Here is an 18,327-nt window from a genome sequence, read left to right on the forward strand (position 1 = left end):
ACTCTAATAATAATAATAATAATAATAATAATAATAATAATAATAGCTAACTCATCCAGAGCACTAATGAAATGCTAGGAACCATGCTAAGAACTTTACTTCCATTATCTTATATAGACCAGGGAGCAGAGTTAAGTAACGTCACCAGTTCACGCAGCTGGTCAGTGGCGCACCAGACATTGCATCTGGGCTCTTTGACCTCAGAGTTCATGTGTTTAATTTTTGTGCCGTTTTACCTCATCCACATTTATTTCCTGATGACTTAATATCCAATGAGCAACAGAAACCCCTCTGTAATAGTTTTCCTCCTACAAGCACTTGGCAGCCATCAATGTTTATAACTTTTCACTCTTGTCTTGCCTGCATTTCATAATTACCTACTTTCCAAATAGAGTTTTTCTACTGGTATCCTCATGGTTCATGTCACTGTTTTGTCACAGCTCTCAGCACAGTACCTTTTCCATAGCAGGCATTAAATTAGAAGTTCATTGAATGAATAAGTGAATATTTAGTTATTTCCAAGCGAAGCACTCTCTCTTATGTGTCAATGGGAACCATTTGTTTTGACCTCTGCATTTTTAACTCCAGTTCTCCTCTTTGAAATTTTCCACTTATGAAAACATTTGAAATCCCCTAATCCATTGTAAAAACCAGTTCTTGCATCTAGCACTTTATACACACACACACAGACACACTTCTTAATTTTATTTTTTGCAAAAGTAGTGCTGGCAGTTTGCAATGGGTTTTTGAAGTCATTCCTGGCTTTGTGCTCCGTAGCACTATAGGCTGACAATGCAAAGTTCTCTCATCCTTTCCCCGGAGGGAGGCACCCCTACAGCACAGCTGTTTTTCCAATTTTTCTTTGGTTTACTAAAACTCAATTTATACCAATGATCTAACTCCATGAATATATAATACCCACTGAGTAGCAGGCATTCAGGAAACTATCAGAAACTCAGGATTCCTTGCAGTTTTGAGTGAGTGACTGATTGAGCAGCCCTAGATATTTCTGAGACTCAGTTTGAAAAGAAGTATCTGTGGATTTATGTCACCTAGTGAAGTTCCCAGTGATTAGCTCTTGGGCATTGTTTAAAAACTCTCTCAGGATAAGTGGCATTTGGAAATTGATTTGTTCAAACACATATATATTATTTATTACCTTGTCATTTGCATGATGAGATAGATTGTTTTCTTCTGCTGAAGACTCTTCATTTCCTGAGAGTATTGAAGAACAGTATCATTCACAGTTGGAAGACAAAACCAGTGGAGGGCCCATTGATGCACTGCTGTTGTTGTTCTAGGATCCTTTGTTCCAAGCTACTATCTGAAAATATTCAACATACGATCGATTCTTAGAAATTATTTTCTTTTTATTATTTTTCTCCTTGTGGGTACTTGCATGCATATGTATATGAATGAATGCCCCTGAGGTTAAAATTATTGTTAGAAATAGTCTATGACCATATGATCCTGCAATCCCACTCCTGGGCGTACATCCGGAGAAAACTCTAATTCAAAAAGATACATGCACCCCAACGTTCATAGCAACACTATTTACAACAGCCAAGACACAGAAGCAACCTAGGTGTCCATCGACAGATGAATGGATAAAGAAGATGTGATACATATATACAATGGAATACTACTCAGCCATAAAAAAGTATGAAATAATGGCATTTGCAGCAACATGGATGGACCAACAGATTATCAAATTAAGTGAAGTAAGTCAGACAAAGACAAATACCATATGATATCACTTATATGTGGAAACTTAAAAAATGATATAAATGAACTTATTTACAAAACAGAAACAGACTCACAGACATAGAAAACAAACTTATAGTTACCAAAGGAGATAGTGGGGAGAGGGGGGGAGAGATAAATTAGGAGTTTGGAATTAACATACACACTACTATATGTAAAATAGATAAACAACAAGGACCCACTGCATAGCACAGGGAATTATACTCAATACCTTGTAATAACCTATAATGGAAAAGAATCTGAAAAAGAAATATATATATATACATATACATACATACACATATATATGTGTGTATAACTGAATCACTTTGTTGTATACCTGAAACTAACACAACATTGTAAATTAATTACACTTCAGTAAAGAAGGTAAGAAATATATATGGATGTATGATTTTCTACTGCAAAAGGTAGCATATTGTGCTCACACCTCTGTACTTTGTTTTTTGCATTTAACTAAGTATCTTGGAAGCTATTTCATACTCCAACACTATAATGGACATTTGATGGCTGCCTACTGGGTGTCCATTCTCTCCTTTCCTGAAGTACTCAGATTTTCATTTACTTGTTCGTGCTCCCCACAAAGCTTCCAGGAAGCACAGCACCCTGGGCTGACTGGTCAAAACTCTTCAATACTTTCCATTCTCTTGGCACATATAAGCTTGTACAATCCAGGTGAACTTCAGGACTCTTGCTTGGAATCTTGGGGCAGAAGCACTCTCTTCGCCCTTGGAATGGTGCAAGAAACCCTAATTATGGTTGATAAGTCTCCCACCACCATGTAAGAACCAGGCTTGACTTGAAGCTATTATCCTTGACAGAAAAGCAGAGAGATGGAAAGAAACCGAGTCCTTGAGGATTTCTCATTTATGTGACCCAATAAATCTCCTTTATTATTAAAATCAGTTTGCAGTGGATTTTCTGTTACTTGCAACATAAAGACTATTAACTGATTCAGGTACTTATAAATCTACCTCATTCTTTTTAATGGCCTTAGTATGAGTACCTCACAATATACTTAATGAACATTCAGGTTATTCCAGTGTGCTGGTACGGACCATACTACAACAAGCAACGTGATGTGTATCTTCACACACATGTTCGAGTCTATCAGCAGGATAAATTCTTAGAAGTCAAATTGGAGATTTGGGCATATGTGTATTTTTAATTCAATAGTGTTTTGATTTTTGGAAATACAAAGAGCTAGTGAAGAAGTTGCCTTAGGACAGGGAATGTGGTGAATGCGTGTTCTCCACATATTCTTTTTAAATGACTTTTAAAAACCAAGTAGAATATTGTTTTTCCCAGAAAAGGAAAAAAATGCACTTAGAAGCATTAAACTGTGTATCTTTAAAGTCATCTTAGAACTAGGAATCAGGTCCAGCTGCTCCAGTTTATAAATGAGGAAAGTTCCTGGGAAGTTCAGGGGTTGCCCACCCAGCAGTTCAGAGCAGAGAAAATTAGAATCTTGGTTTCCAGGCTTTTCATTTGTGTTCTTCCATAAATAGCGAGCCTGGAAGCAGATTCTGTGCAGAGATGATGGAGGTTGCACCTGTGTACAGAGGTAACACGTCCAGTCCAAGTTTATCCTCATTAGTACTCAGGCTGGAGTTGCAACTGTCCTTCGTTACACAATGAATCAAGCATCTGAATAAATCCTGAAACAATGAATTCTTGTCATGCTCCCTGCAGGGAGGGGTGAGCTCTATTTTAGGGGCAGGAAACTGAAGAATGGAGACTAGTGCTCTGCCAGAGGGTGTGCAAGAACCAGGCGCCCAGCTGGATCTGAATTTGACTTTTTCCAAGGGAGTATCTTACTGAGAAGAGCTGTACAAAGAACACTGGGCTTTGTGATGTAAATGTAGAGAGAGGGGCCCTGACCCAGCATTTCTTTTTATTGCACTGAATGTCAGAGGGCTCCTTGGATATGTTCTGGGCAAAGGTCTACCCAGCCTGCCCTGCTACAGGAAAAAACAATGACAAGAATGAAATAGTCAAAGTGGCTATGCAAAGACTTGGAAAAATTAAAATACAGAAACTCATGCCTGGGAGATGGAGGGGTTTTCAAGAGTTTAGTTAAACAAAAGGTCACAGGTGTGTTTATTTATTGCAGAAATTAGAAAAATCTCTTAATATCTCTTGTCTCCAAATCCCTCATTTCATATTTTCCTCACTCCAGTGATGCATGCTAGCTCTTTGGTGTGGCTCCCACTCTCAAATTTTTTTAATTGTGGAAATTCACTTGTTCTTCTCTTTGCCCCCAAAGAAAATATGATTTTTAAAAGTGGAAAGTGTCATTTAGCATGACACTTTATTTCACAAATGAGAAAAGCTGACTCCAGTGATTCAAGGAATATGTAGTAAGTCTCTGCATAGCCTGGCCTAATAGCTAGACTTTTTGATGCCCTGTCTCATAATATCTCTAACTATAGAATCATAGTGTTAACTTTTAAAAGTATACCAAAGAATAGAAGCATCTAACCATATTTACCAATAGTCATTTTTCTAAAACATACAATATTATTAGTTCTGCTTTAGTAAGAATTTTTCTTTTTAGAGATTCATGTGGAAGTTTATAGGTATGACATTTCATGGTTATAATTTATTTTAAAATACTTCAAGAAAAACATGAAGCAAAATGCAAAATGTAAACAATTGTTAAATCTAGGGGATGGGAGAAAGGGAGTCCTTGTACTGTTTTCACTACTTTTCTTTATATTTGAAGACTTTTTATAAAAAGGGAGGAGAAATCACGTTAACACATTAAGTATGTCCTGGAATTCAAAAGTTCCATTTTTCTAAAGCAATACATATTCATTGATGAAAATCTAGAAAGCATTGGTCTACAAAGGGAAAACAAGGTAATAACCTGCTCCCAGCCCCATTCACAGAAAACTATTGTCAACATTTTGGGGGTATTCCCTTCTAGTCAGTGTTCTGTGTATAAATTTACATACACTTATCTGTACATGTGGATCATACTTTACAGTCCATTTTATAATCACTTTAACTTAACATATAGGAAACATTTTTTTCTTGTTATTGAATTATTTCCTGTATCTTTTCAGGGATGCAAATTGATTTGCCATTACTTATTTAACCAATCTCCTATTTTAGGCCATTGTGAGATTTCCCTCAATACGTAATAATTAGTAACAAATCTCTGATGAGCATTTCTGAGCCCAAGCTGCACCCATTCGTGATTATTTCCTCAATAGTATTACAGAGTCTTTCTTATATGCCAGGCACTGTAGTCAATAAGGCTTTACATGCAATGTCTCATTTGATCTCCTACTGATGAGGTATATATTTTTACTACCCTCATTTTATAGATAAAAATTGTAGGCTGAGAGGTAAGTACATAGACCTAAACTTGTATCTAGTAGTCGCCAAAGCTTATGTTCAAGACACCAAGCTCCCCTGCTTATGTGTCCAGGAAGTGGAATTGCTATGGACCTCAGAGATTTTGAAAACGTATCATCATATTGCCTTACAGAAAGGTTGCAGCACACATCTTGCCATGCTACTGATTTAAAAAGAAAAAAAGGGGCCTCAAACAGGGACCCCAGGAACAGCTGTTCCCTGAGCTACATCTACCCCTACCAGCCCACTTGCAAGATCTTGGTTCCCAGGCTGGAGGTCAGGCCCGAGCTCCTGTGGTGGGAGTGCCGAGTCCAAACTGCAGGACTAACAGAGAACCTCAGGCCCAAGGGAATATTAATCAGATTGAGACTTACCGGAGGGCCTCATCTTGGCACCAAGACCTGGCTCTACCCAACTGCCTGCAAGCTCCAGGGCTGGACATCTCAGGCCAAACAACCAGTAAGACAGGAATACAGCCCCACCCATCAAAAAAAGAAAAAAATGAAAAGACAAAAAATTATGTTACAGACAAAGGAACAAAGTAAAAACCTACAAGACCAAATAAATGAAGATGAAATAGGCAACCTACCTGGAAAAGAATTCAGAGTAATGAGAGTAAAGATGATCCAAAATCTTGGAAACAGAATGGAGAAAATAAAAGAAACATTTAACAAGGACCTAGAAGAACAAAAGAGCAAACAAACAGTGATGAACAACACAATAACTGAAATTAAAAATACTCTAGAAGGAATCAATAGCAGAATAACTGAGGCAGAAAAACAGATATGTGAGCTGGAAGATAAAATGGTGGAATTAACTGCTGGGGAGCAAAATAAAGAAAAAAGAATGAGAAGAATTGAGGACAGTCTCAGAGACCTCTGGGACAACATAAACTCGTGAACATTTGAATTATAAGGGTCCCAGAAGAAGAAGAGGAAAAGAAAGGGTCTGAGAAAATATTTGCAGAGATTATAGTCGAAAACTTCCCTAACATGGGAAAGGAAATAGTAAATCAAGTCCAGGAAGTGCAGAGAGTACCACACAGGATAAACCCAAAGAGAAACACACCAAGACACATATTAATCAAACTATCAAAAATTAAATACAAAGAAAAATATTAAAAGCAGGAAGGGAAAAGCAACAAATAACATACAAGGGAATCCCCATAAGGTTAACAGCTGATCTTTCAGCAGAAACTCCGCAAGCCAGAAGGGAGTGGCAGGACATATTTAAAGTGATGAAAGGGAAAAACCTAAAACCAAAATTGCCTTACCCAGCAAGGATCTCATTCAGATTCAGCAGAGAAATCAAAATCTTTATGGACAAGTAAAAGCTACAAGAATTCAGCACCACCAAACCAGCTTTACAACAAATGCTAAAGGAACTTCTCTAAGCAGGAAACAGAGAGGAAAAAGACCCACAAAAACAAACTCAAATCAATTAAGAAAATGGTAATAGGAACACACATATCGCTAATCACCTTGAATGTAAATGGAGTCAATGCTCCAACCAAAAGACACAGACTGGCTGAATGGATACATAAATAAGACTCTTATATATGCTGTCTACAAGAAACCCACTTCAGACCTAGGGACACATACAGGCTGAAAGTGAGGGGATGGAAAAAGGATATTCCATGCAAATGGAAATCAAAAGAAAGCTGGAGTAGCAATACTCATATCAGATAAAATAGACTTTAAAATAAAGACTGTTACAAGAGATAAGGAAGGACACTAGATAATGATCAAGGGATCAATCCAAGAAGAAAACATAACAATTATAAATATTTATGCACCCAACATAGGAGCACCTCAGTACATATGGCAAATGCTAACAGCCATAAAAGGAGAAATTGACAGTTACACAATAATAGTGGGGGACTTAACACACCACTTACACCAATAGACATATCATTCAGACAGAAAATAAATAAGGAAACACAAGCTTTAAATGACACAATAGACCACATAGACTTAATTGATATTTATAGGACATTCCACTGAAAGTGGAAGAATACACTTTCTTCTCAAGTACAAATGGAACATTCTCCAGAATAGATCACATCTTGGGTCACAAATCAAGCCTTGGAAAATTTAAGAAAATTGAAATCGTATCAAGCATCTATTCTGACAACAGTGCTATGAGATTAGAAATCAATTACAGGAAAAAAACTGTAAAAAACACAAATACATGGAGGCTAAACAGTGTGCTGCTAAATAACCAAGAGATCACTGAAGAAATCAAGGAAGAAGTTAAAAAGTACCTAGAAACAAATGACAATGAAAACACGATGATCCAAAACCTATGGGATGCAGCAAAATCAGTTCTAAGAAGGAAGCTCATAGCAATTCAAGCTCACCTCAAGAAACAAGAAAAATCGCAAATAAACAACCTAACCTTACACCTAAATCAACTAGAAAAAGAAGAACAAAGAAAACCCACTATAAGTTAGGAGAAGGAAACTAAATGTTAGGAGAAAGAAAGAAATCATAAAGATCAGAGCAGAAATAAATGAAATAGAAACAAAGAAAACAATAGCAAAGATCAATAAAAACTAAAAGTTGGTTCTTTGAGAAGATAAGCAAAATTTATAAACTTTTAGCAAGACTCATCAAGAAAAAAAAGGAGAGGACTCAAATCAATAAAATTAGAAATGAAAAAGGAGAGATTACAACAGACACCACAGAAATACAAAAGATCATAAGAGATTACTGCAAGCAACTCTATAACAATTAAATGGACAACCTGGAAGAAATGGACAAATTCTTGGAAAGGTCCAACTTTCCAAGATTGAACCAGGAAGAATTAGAAACTATAAACAGAACAATCACAGGTAGTGAAATTGAAACTGTAATTAAAAATCTTCCAACAAACAGAAGTCCAGGACCAGATGGCATCACAGGTGAATTCTATCAAACATTTAGAGAAGAGTTAACGCCTATCCTTTTCAAACTCTTCCAAAAAATTGTGGAGGGAGGAACACTCCCAAACTCGTTCTACGAGGCCACCATCACCCTGATACCAAAACAAGACAAAGATATCATGAAAAAAGAAAATTATAGACCAATATCACTGGTGAACATAGATGCAAAAGTCCTCAACAAAATACTAGCAAACAGAATCCACCAACACATTAAAAAGATCATACACCATGATCAAGTGGGATTTATCCCAGGGATGCAAGTGTTCTTCAATATATGCAAAACAATCAATGTGATACACCATATTAACAAATTAAAGAATAAAAAGCATATGATCATCTCAATAGATGCAGAAAAAGCTTTTGACAAAATTCAACGCTGATTTATGATAAAAACTCTCCAGAAAGTGGGCATAGAGGGAACCTACCTCAACATAATAAAAGACATATACAACAAACCCACAGCAAACATCATTCTCAATGGTGAAATTATTTCCTCTAAGATGAGGAACAAGACAAGGATGTCCACTATCACCACTATTATTCAACATAGTATTGGAAGTCCTAGCCACAGCAACTAGAGAAGAAAAAGAAATAAAAGCAATACAAAATGGAAAAGAAGAAGTAAAACTGTCACTGTTTGCCGATGACATAATACTGTACATAGAAAATCCTAAAGATGCCACCAGAAAACTACTACAACTAGTCAATGAATTTGGTAAAGTCGCAGGATACAAAATTAATGCACAGAAATCTCTTGCATTCCTATGCACTAAAAACAAAAGATCAGAAACAGAAATTAAGGAAACAATCCCATTTACCACTGCAACAAAAAGAATAAAATACCTAGGAATAAACCTACCTAAGGAGACAAAAGACCTGTACTCAGAAAACTATAAAACACTGATGAAAGAAATCAAAGATAACATAAATAGATGGAGAGATATACCATGATCCTGGATTGGAAGAATCAATATTGTGAAAATGACTATACTACCCAAAGCAATATACAGGTTCATTGCAATCCCTATCAAAATACCAATGGCATTTTTCACAGAACTGGAAAAATAAATTTCACAATTTGTATGGAAATACAAAAGACCCCGAATAGCCAAAGCAATCTTAAGAAAGAAAAACAGAGTTGGAGGAATCATGCTCCCTGACTTCAGACTATACTACAAAGCTACAGTAATCAAGACAGTATAGTACTGGAACAAAAACAGAAATATAGATTAATGGAACAGGATAGAAAGCCCAGAGGTAAACCCACGCACATATGATCACCTTATCTTTGACAAAGGAGGCAAGAAAACACAATGGAGAAAAGACAGCCTCTTCAATAAGTGGTGCTGAGAAAAATGTACAGATACATGTAAAAGAATGAAATTAGAACACACCCTAACACCACACACAAAAATAAACTCAAAATGGATTAAAGACCTAAATGTAAAGCCAGACACTATAAAACTCTTAGAGGAAAACATAGGCAGAACACACCCTATGACATAAATCACAGCAAGATCCTTTTTGACCCACCTCCTAGAGTAAGGGAAATAAAACAAAAATAAACAAATGGGACCTAATGAAACTTAAAAGTTTTTGCACAGCAAAGGAAACCATAAACAAGACGAAAAGACAATCCTCAGAATGGGAGAAACTATTTGCAGATGAAGCAACTGACAAAAGATTAATCTCCAAAATATACAAGCAGCTCATGCAGTTCAATATCACAAAAACAAACAACCCAATAGAAAAATGGGCAGAAGACCTAAATAAGCATTTCTCCAAAGAAGACATACAGATGGCCTACAAATACATGAAAAGATGCTCAACATCACTAATCATTAGAGAAATGCAAATCAAAACCACAATGAGATATCACCTCACACCGGTCAGAATGGCCATCATCAAAAAATCTAGAAACAATAAATGCTGCAGAGGGTGTGGAGAAAAGGGAACCCTCTTGCACTGTTGGTGGGAATGTAAATTGATACAGCCACTATGGAGAACAGTATGGAGATTCCTTAGAAAACTAAAAATAGAACTACCATATGACCCAGCAATCCCACTACTGGGCATATACCCTGAGAAAACCATAATTCAAAAAGATATACATGTACCACAATGTTCATTGCAGCACTATTTACAATAGCCAAGACATGGAAGCAACCTAAATGTCCATCAACAGGTGAATGGATAAAGAAGATGTGGCACATATATACAATGGAATATTACTCAGCCATAAAAAGGAACAAAACTGAGTTATTTTTAGTGAGGTGGATGGACCTAGAGTCTGTCATAGAGAGTGAAGTAAGTCAGAAAGAGAAAAACAAATAACGTATGCTAACGCATATATATGGAATTTTTAAAAGCAGTACTGGTGAACCTAGTGTCAGGGCAGGAATAAAGATGCAGACATAGAAAATGGACTTGAGAGCACGGGGTGGGGGAAGGGGAAACTGGGATGAAGTAAGAGAGTAACGTTGACATATATACACGACCAAATGTAAAATGGATGGCTAGTGGGAAGCTGCTTCATAGCACAGGGAGATCAGCTCGGTGCTTGGTGATGACCTAGAGGGGTGGGATAGGGAGGGTGATATGGGTATATATGTATATGTATAGCTGATTCACTTTGTTATACAGCAGAAACTAACACAACATTGTAAAGCATTTATACTCCAATAAAGGTGTGGAAAAACTTTTTAAATTTTAAAAAAAGAAAAAGAAAAAAGGGGGTGCAGGACTGACTTAATTTTGAATTCTCATTGTTTATGCAAACGGTTGACTTTTTTTTTTAAAGAAAAAGACTTTAAGACTATAGGTAGAGCTTTCTCTCCTTCACCTCCATGTCCTCTTTTACCTCTCCTGGATTTTAAAAACCAGCTAAGTGGTGTTCCTTGGCTCAAATGTACATATCAGTAGCCCTGGTTTTTTTCTGTGTCTGACTGATAAATGTCGTTGAAATGGGATAATGGTAGGGACTGCTAGAGACTGATTAAATTTTGTATTTTTCTCTTTTTCCTGGGCACACAGCTACACTACATTTTCTAGGCTTCCTTACAGAGGGTGTGGCCATTTAATTGAATTATAGCCAATGGAATGTGAGTTGACTTGGCCCATAGAAACCTCCTGTATACACTTCTCCATCTCTTTCTTCCTTCTAAATGATGCAATAGGGAGAAGCTCTGGGGAGACCATGGAAACCATGTCTTGAAGATGGCACAACAGCTTCCAGCGGAGGTCCCTGACTGAAATCACGGCACAGAACATCGGACTGTTATATGAGCAAGGAATAAAGGTATGTTGTGTTGGGCCATTGAAATTTTGAAGTTAGGTTTTTACAGTAGCTAACATTATCTTAATCGATACAAAGATTTTTGCTTTGGGCTTTCCTGGTGGCGCAGTGGTTGAGAATCTGCCTGCCAATGCAGGGGACACGGGTTCGAGCCCTGGTCTGGGAAGATCCCACATGCCGCGGAGCAACTAGGCCCGTGAGCCACAACTACTGAGCCTGCGCGTCTGGAGCCTGTGCTCCACAACAAGAGAGGCCACGATAATGAGAGGCCCGTGCACCGCGATGAAGAGTGGCCCCCACTTGCCGCAAATAGAGAAAGCCCTCGCACAGAAATGAAGACCCAACACAGCCATAAATAAATAAAGAAATATGCTTGTACTTTGCAGATTTGAATTTAAAAAAAAATTATAAAAAGAAAAAAAGATTTTTGCTTTATATATTTTGAAGACCATTGACATCTCTGCTGGATTCTTTCCCATTTGTCAAGGAAATCTGATGCCCTTGCCCTGATGTGCCCTTAAATCAATGTTGTATAAGTCTAACATTTGCTCTGAGAGAAGTTATTCTCTTTGGGAGGAAGAAAATGACAGTTTAGTTTATCTCTACTTTTTTCAAAAAATGTATTCCTTTCTTTTGCACTTCAGGGGCAGAAAAGTAAGTTAATCATTCTCATTAGTTCTTTGCACACTACCAGAATTGGTCTCTGAGGGATCCCTCACTTGTTATAATTATATTTTTCCTTCATTCCTGATACTCCCATTTCTTTTCCTCTTGTAGATATATATTCTAAGGTGTTTGATGTATGCACATGGATTTGTATATATTCTTATTGCATTGGTTTGTTGTGTGTCTGTGTTTTTAATTTACTCGTATGAAATTGTGGCATAGATCTCATTTCGTCCCATTTTCACACACAAAAAAAACTGTTTTCATAATTTATCCTTACCGTGTATTTATCTCTAATTTATTAATTCTACCTGTTGCATAGAATACCACCCCATCTCCTCCTAGAGATGAACTTCTAGCTTGCCTTCCACTCACCACCACTACAAATGATTCACTGGTGAATGGCATGTGCCCCTGTAAGGCTCTGTGTGAGAATTTCTCTGGCAGATACGTGGGATTGCTGGGTCATGAGACATAGTCCTGTGAGGTTGCTTTCCAGAATGGCTCATCAATTTACAATCTCAGTGTATGAGAGTTCTCATGGCCTTACGTCATCATCCCCAATTGCCATTATTCTCCTTCCCTACATTTTTCTATTCTGATAAGTGCAGAATAAAATTTCATCTTCATTTCAATTCACCTAATTCACATATGTCTGATTAATAACAAGTGGACACATCTCTTAAGTAATGTCTTAGCCATTCAAATTCCCCTTCTGTGAATGACCTGAGATTCTAAGGCAAAAAAGCAGAATCCATATGGGAAATTCTGTAGAAAATAAAAATATATCTTAACTGTTTTTGGTGTCCAACTTAAACTTCTGTTTAGATAATGTTACAGGCTGTCTACAACCTGAGAGATTCATTTATTCATCCCAGAAATATGTGTAGGGCACTGTCACATGTGCAAGGGATATAAAAGTTACTTGGCAACTGGCTTCTTGATATCTGTAAAATCATGGAAGAAACAGATCGGTGTTTTCTGGTTTTACTTTCTGGAGGAGTAGACATCAAGGTGTGAGCTATTTATACCTTGATAAATCATAAGATTCCTCTTCCATCTTTCCTTTTCTCAATTGAATTTGCAGTGTCCCTGGTAAATTTGAACTACAGATTGCTGGTGTAAGTCAATGAATGCCACTAACAAAAGGAAAAATATTATGTTTACAATGCTTGTTAATTCAAAAGCTCAGTGAGGCATCTTTTCTTAAAAAGAAAACCTTAAGTACCAAAATGTTTTGCCAGTATGTACCCTCCTTAGAAAAAAAGAGCTATAATCAAATCCACCACCACCCCTCTCTCAAAACTTAGAGTTGAGGGAATGTGGTTCAGAGGGATGTGAAAAATCCTCAGTGTAGAGCCTTCTGGAGATCTTCCCAATACACCACCCTGGTTCCATTTTTTAATGTTGTTTTCATTTGAAACTAGATTCATGCAGCTTGCCTGTGAAAAAAAGAGTTAGGGTCTGGAAAGGAAGAGAAGGATTAAATAAAAAGTTCTGCTAGGATGTAGCCATCATTATCTAATGCACCATGGGCAGCCCAGCTTCAGGGAATACTGACTTTCAAGAGCTGGCACTCTCGGGGACAGCTGGCACTCAGCTGGTCATGGTGCTGGCCTCGTATTGCCTCTGTGTCTCCCATAAACTCTTCTGACACTATGTAGGCTTTATTTTTTTTTTTTTTAACATGCGGCACAGGAAATTTTTCCTCAATGCGTGTAAGAGCTGTTTGATTCCCCAAAGAAAAAGATTTGGCGAGTCAGTTAAGAGGAAAGTAGAAGCACTGAACACATGAGCACATTTTAACAATGTCCAAGTGTAACTTTTATTGCCAACAGTAGACATGCACTGGAATTTGAAATGCAGCCCAAATGCTAAATGCAGTTGTTTTTTATCTGTGAGGAGAATGCTTGTGGTTTCATTCTGAGATGAGTCACTTTGTTCTGATTTATCCAGTTAGTAAATGTATCTGATTTGTTTTCATTAGGGAGTTCAAAGTTTATTTGGGGATTTTTGTTTTTGTTTTTGTTCCAGTGAAGAAAACTATCGGGTTTGGTAAGAAGAAGAGGAAATGAAATTTTATCAAAATGCTCAATAAAGATAAGGCCAAGATGTCACCTGCCATGTACAATGAAGAGGGTTTGGAGTCTTGGCATTAAGAGGGAAACTTGGGATTTCAGAAGCCCAGACTTTTGCTGTCAGTATCTGACAGCATCTTTAGGCTGTCCTGCGCTGCCAAATCAGAAAACTAAGCCTTTTGTGCCCTGTGGTCTCAATTTTGTTAAATCTACGAAATGATTTCATGATGGCGTCTAGGTGACATTTATAATTTACTAAAAACTTGAAGTTTCTCTCAGTCTACTCTACAAGACTAGACGGCTTGGTCCAATTAATCAGTTAACTCATCAATCTGCTCAGAAGTCTTTCCTGAGTGTCTATTACCTGTGGGTGCTTTGTGGGTCAGTTGACGCCCTGACCTTGCTAGCTTGCAGACACGATGACCAAAGAATTCTGCCACAGTTATATTAATTGTGGTCAGCTGGATTAATATGCCTTTAGTACCAAATAAATGATGGCCAATAGGATGAATTTATTTCTCCATCAACTTGTTTTTCTTTTTATTCCTTAACCTAAAGCAATAGTTCAAGATATTACAGAATTTTAAACATAGGTATTTTCAAGACCAAAACCACCTGTTAATTTGACAAGTTTTATCATATGAATAATTTCATCATATAATAAATAGATTATATCATATAGATATATAATATAGGGTTTATCACGTAATAAGTATTCTTACTAAAGGAGAAACAAGTGCTGAGCTAGCCACGAAATGGGTCAACATATTTTGAAAATGTAAAGTGATCAAGGGCCATTCAGAGTTTTCATTTAAATCTGCTGCGTTGGAGGGATATGAGAGCCAAGTTAACTTTAACTGTTAAGACTGTAAACAATTACTCAAGTAGAAAAAAAAGGCAAACAAAACTCCTTGGAAACATTTTTTTTCCATTGTTTTTTTCCCCCCATCGTTGTTTTCCAAGTTACCCCGGGGTTACCAACGCTTCCTGAACAATACTTTGTCTTAAATTTAGTGGAGTGGATTGTGATTGTCGTGGCTTTTTTCCGTGAAGAATTTATCAGATTCACTCGTTGGCCTCCATCACTTGGCAGGATAGAAAAGCCCATTTCAGTATCTCCAGGCATACCTAATGTTGAGAAAGGTAAGCTTGTGTAGCAAACGTGAAAGAGTCCCTCTACATGCCCTATGGCTTTACTCAACCATGTTTCCTCTTTTATCATTTGTTGGAAAAACCCTTTACTATCTCTTCTTAGTTCCTTGTCCTTTGTTAGCTACAAAGGGCAGATTTTCTTTTGTAAATCCTTAGTAATTAAATGAGCACTTCAGTGGCTGTCACTCTCAATGGCCTGTTTCCTAGGCTTTTGCCTTTGACAGTCATATTTTGCAAAGGCCCCTGAGATGACTCGGCATCTTCCCCTGATTAACACTAAACCAATTGAAGCCCGTGCTCACTGCATGAAGGAGGAAAAGATTCATTAAGGGCACTTCATTAAGGAGCTGAAATGGGCCGCTCGAAATGCGCCTGAACCGACGGCAATCCAGAGGAGCTATTAGGAGAGCCACAAAGACAGTTTCGGAAACTGAACTCCAGCTCCAGTGCTGCGGATTAGGGAGAGTGATGGGATTAGTGTTTAATGACTTGGGGCAGGAGACAAAGGGAATTTTGACAAAGAGGCTTAGATATGGAAGAATTAACACTCTCTGTTCCAACCAGGCCTCCGAAGACTTCCAGCATTCTTTTCAGACTCAAAAGCCAAGGGAAGGAAAAAAAAAAAAAAAAGATGAGCAAAGCTTTAATACTGTCCTAACTTTTTTTTTTTTATTGCAACAACAATACAGAGGAAATAAAAGAACCCTCTTCACTCTCTTGCACTTGAAACCTCTTTTAAAAATAAGCATCTATAGTTGTATAATTAGCTCCAAGGTGAGTTTGCCCAGGGTCTCGAGCATGTGCCAGAATGCCTCTCTTGCTAAGGCAAGTGTCAGACCAACGCAGACATGGAAGCAGAACCCAGGGTAGCAGACGCCCAGCTAAGTGGCTTTAAAAGTGCTTCCCTCTCCGTGGCTGTTTATGTTACAGGTGCAACCGAAGGGGCAAAGAGAAACGGCTTCATTGTAAAACTTCCTCCTGGCTCCATCTGGCTCAGACTCAAACAATTCCAGTGTCTATGGCCTGAGAAGTGCTTCATGAAACGAGGTGATTATCCTGCCTACGTGAGGGGATAACTTTGGAAACGTGCTTAAAGGGTGCAAGTGCTCTTGAAAAAGAATCAAGTCAACTTGGAGCAGGGCAGGCAATGTTGGAGCTTATCTATAGCATTTCCCCAGGCTTGGACAAGAGCACAATGTCATTATCTAAACACGAAGCCAAATTTAAGTGGCTGACCCGGGAGTGGAGTTGTATTCCAAGGGTTGTTAAGTAAATAGACTCCAAGCACCAAATGCCTTCCAGCAGTAAGTGTGTGATTATGCCCCGCTGCTGAGAATGGCAAAATGCAGGTGCAAATGTTACTGTAGGCAAAGGTACAATCTAAATAGTGCCGTAAATGATCTCGCGCTGTAAACCAATTCAACGTGTCCTTCTTTTTAACCCAACCAAATCACTTGCAGAAAAGCTGGGTATTCATTTCATGTATTAGCCCGTATGAAATGGTCCCGAAGCAGCTCTAGACACCAAGGTATTATTTAACCCGTGTGGTTTAGTGGGACAATGGCAACCCCCTGCTGTAATCCATTCAGAAGTAATGCTGGCAGTCAGTGTGAAACTAAATACATTACAGGGAAAGAGCTTAATGCGTTTTATAGGCAGTTGTTCATCCACATCAAACTTTAGTTTTTAAAATCCGAACACTTGATCCCACGACAGGAACGGTACCTCAAGTCAGAGATTGCCACAAGGCACTACCAGGAGGTAGAAAAGGGGCCAGACTTGAGCGATGCTACAATTGCCTGCAATGAACCATTTCCAATCATCTTAGTTCTACTGGGTCACTCAGATGCCAATGGCCCAGGTAGCACTTGATCCAGTTGCTACAGGGCTCGGACCTACCTCTATTGCCCCTTACTTTTCTGCTAAGGTTTTTGCTTGAGGGATCGATGTTTTCCCAGTGCAGTGGAACTCCCGTTTCTGATAGCTAAATTGAAGTAGGATATAATGGGTTTCCCTCACCACGTTCCCAGTCTCTCTTGACCCCAGCATGGTCTAGCAGTCTGTTCTTTGTTAAATTGAAAATGTGTAGAAATTTTTTATAGAGATCCTCAGCTATATAAATAGCTTTGAAAATTGTTGTAACTTTAAAAACAGGTCAAAAAGGAAATTGAACAGCTAGTGAGTTTCATACCATCCCGTCAGCTTTTTGAAGGACCGCATTGGTCTTTCTGGTAAATGGTTGCTTTTATTGTTGGGGTTTCCACCATTCTTTTTCTGAGTAGCTTTTAACAGAAAAGGCAGCTTTGGTGGAATTTTCTGATAGAATGTCAAATATATCACTAATGGCTCCTGGCACTACATTCAAACCTAAAGAGCACTTTTTGCCTTGGGAGTATGACCTGTATGCCATCGCATTACTGAGCATCCTTCTCAGGGCGAATGTCACTTCCAATGGCGAGTGGTGACCCTAGTGTGGTTCCCAGGCAAGTTCCTGATTTCTCACGGCTCACAGGTGGATCTTGTGTCCTCATAGATGGTGGCCTTGTGTTTTTGGAACCTTCAGACCAAACTGTTTCTTTGGGTACGAAAGCTTATCAAAGGGTTCTTTGATGGTATTTTCTTCAAAAGTGGACAAAGGGTTTAGAACTCTTTCAAATATGGTGAAACTTAGAATTGCTTTTTCTGTAGTATTGTATTGAAAGTCTAAGAGCTTGAAACAGTGGTTCTCAGCCTTGGATGGGGGAGCCAAAATTATTATTGCTAGGGGTCCATTAATCCGCTTGTTGTGTAAGCATTCTCTAGAGTCTGAATTAATAACATGTCTCACACATAGATTGTTATTTCAAAAGGAATATCTGTAGATGCTTTTATGATTAATAGCACCAAAACGATTTTAAAAGCTTTATTGAGATCATAGTCATTTTATCATTATATGTTTTCTCAAACCATGCTAAAAGTTCAATTCATATCACATAGGAGCCTAGAATGATTTTGGAGGGGGGTTGATATGGAACTCTACCAGCTGCCAGTAATAAAATCCCAACTCAAACTAGCTAAAGCCAAAAAGAAAATTTACTGGTTCAGGTAAC

At 38.0% G+C, this 18,327-nt stretch overlaps 2 long non-coding RNA genes across 3 annotated transcripts in view; both read left to right on the top strand.

The window, feature by feature from the left end:
- The window catches only part of LOC309611737, a 274,615-nt gene that overhangs the window by 3,293 nt on the left and 252,995 nt on the right, over positions 1 to 18,327 (top strand). The gene's annotated exons all lie outside the window — the stretch shown is intronic.
- LOC309611731 overlaps positions 682 to 18,327 on the top strand; it is a 36,410-nt gene continuing 18,764 nt past the window's right edge. For both annotated transcript variants that reach the window (XR_014234703.1, XR_014234704.1), the window contains exon 1: positions 682 to 16,285. This is a non-coding gene — a long non-coding RNA (uncharacterized lncRNA). The remainder of the gene's footprint in view (positions 16,286 to 18,327) is intronic.

This window comes from Balaenoptera borealis (genome assembly GCF_965194805.1).
Source record: "Balaenoptera borealis genome assembly, chromosome: 15".
NCBI classification, from domain to species: Eukaryota; Metazoa; Chordata; class Mammalia; order Artiodactyla; family Balaenopteridae; genus Balaenoptera; species Balaenoptera borealis.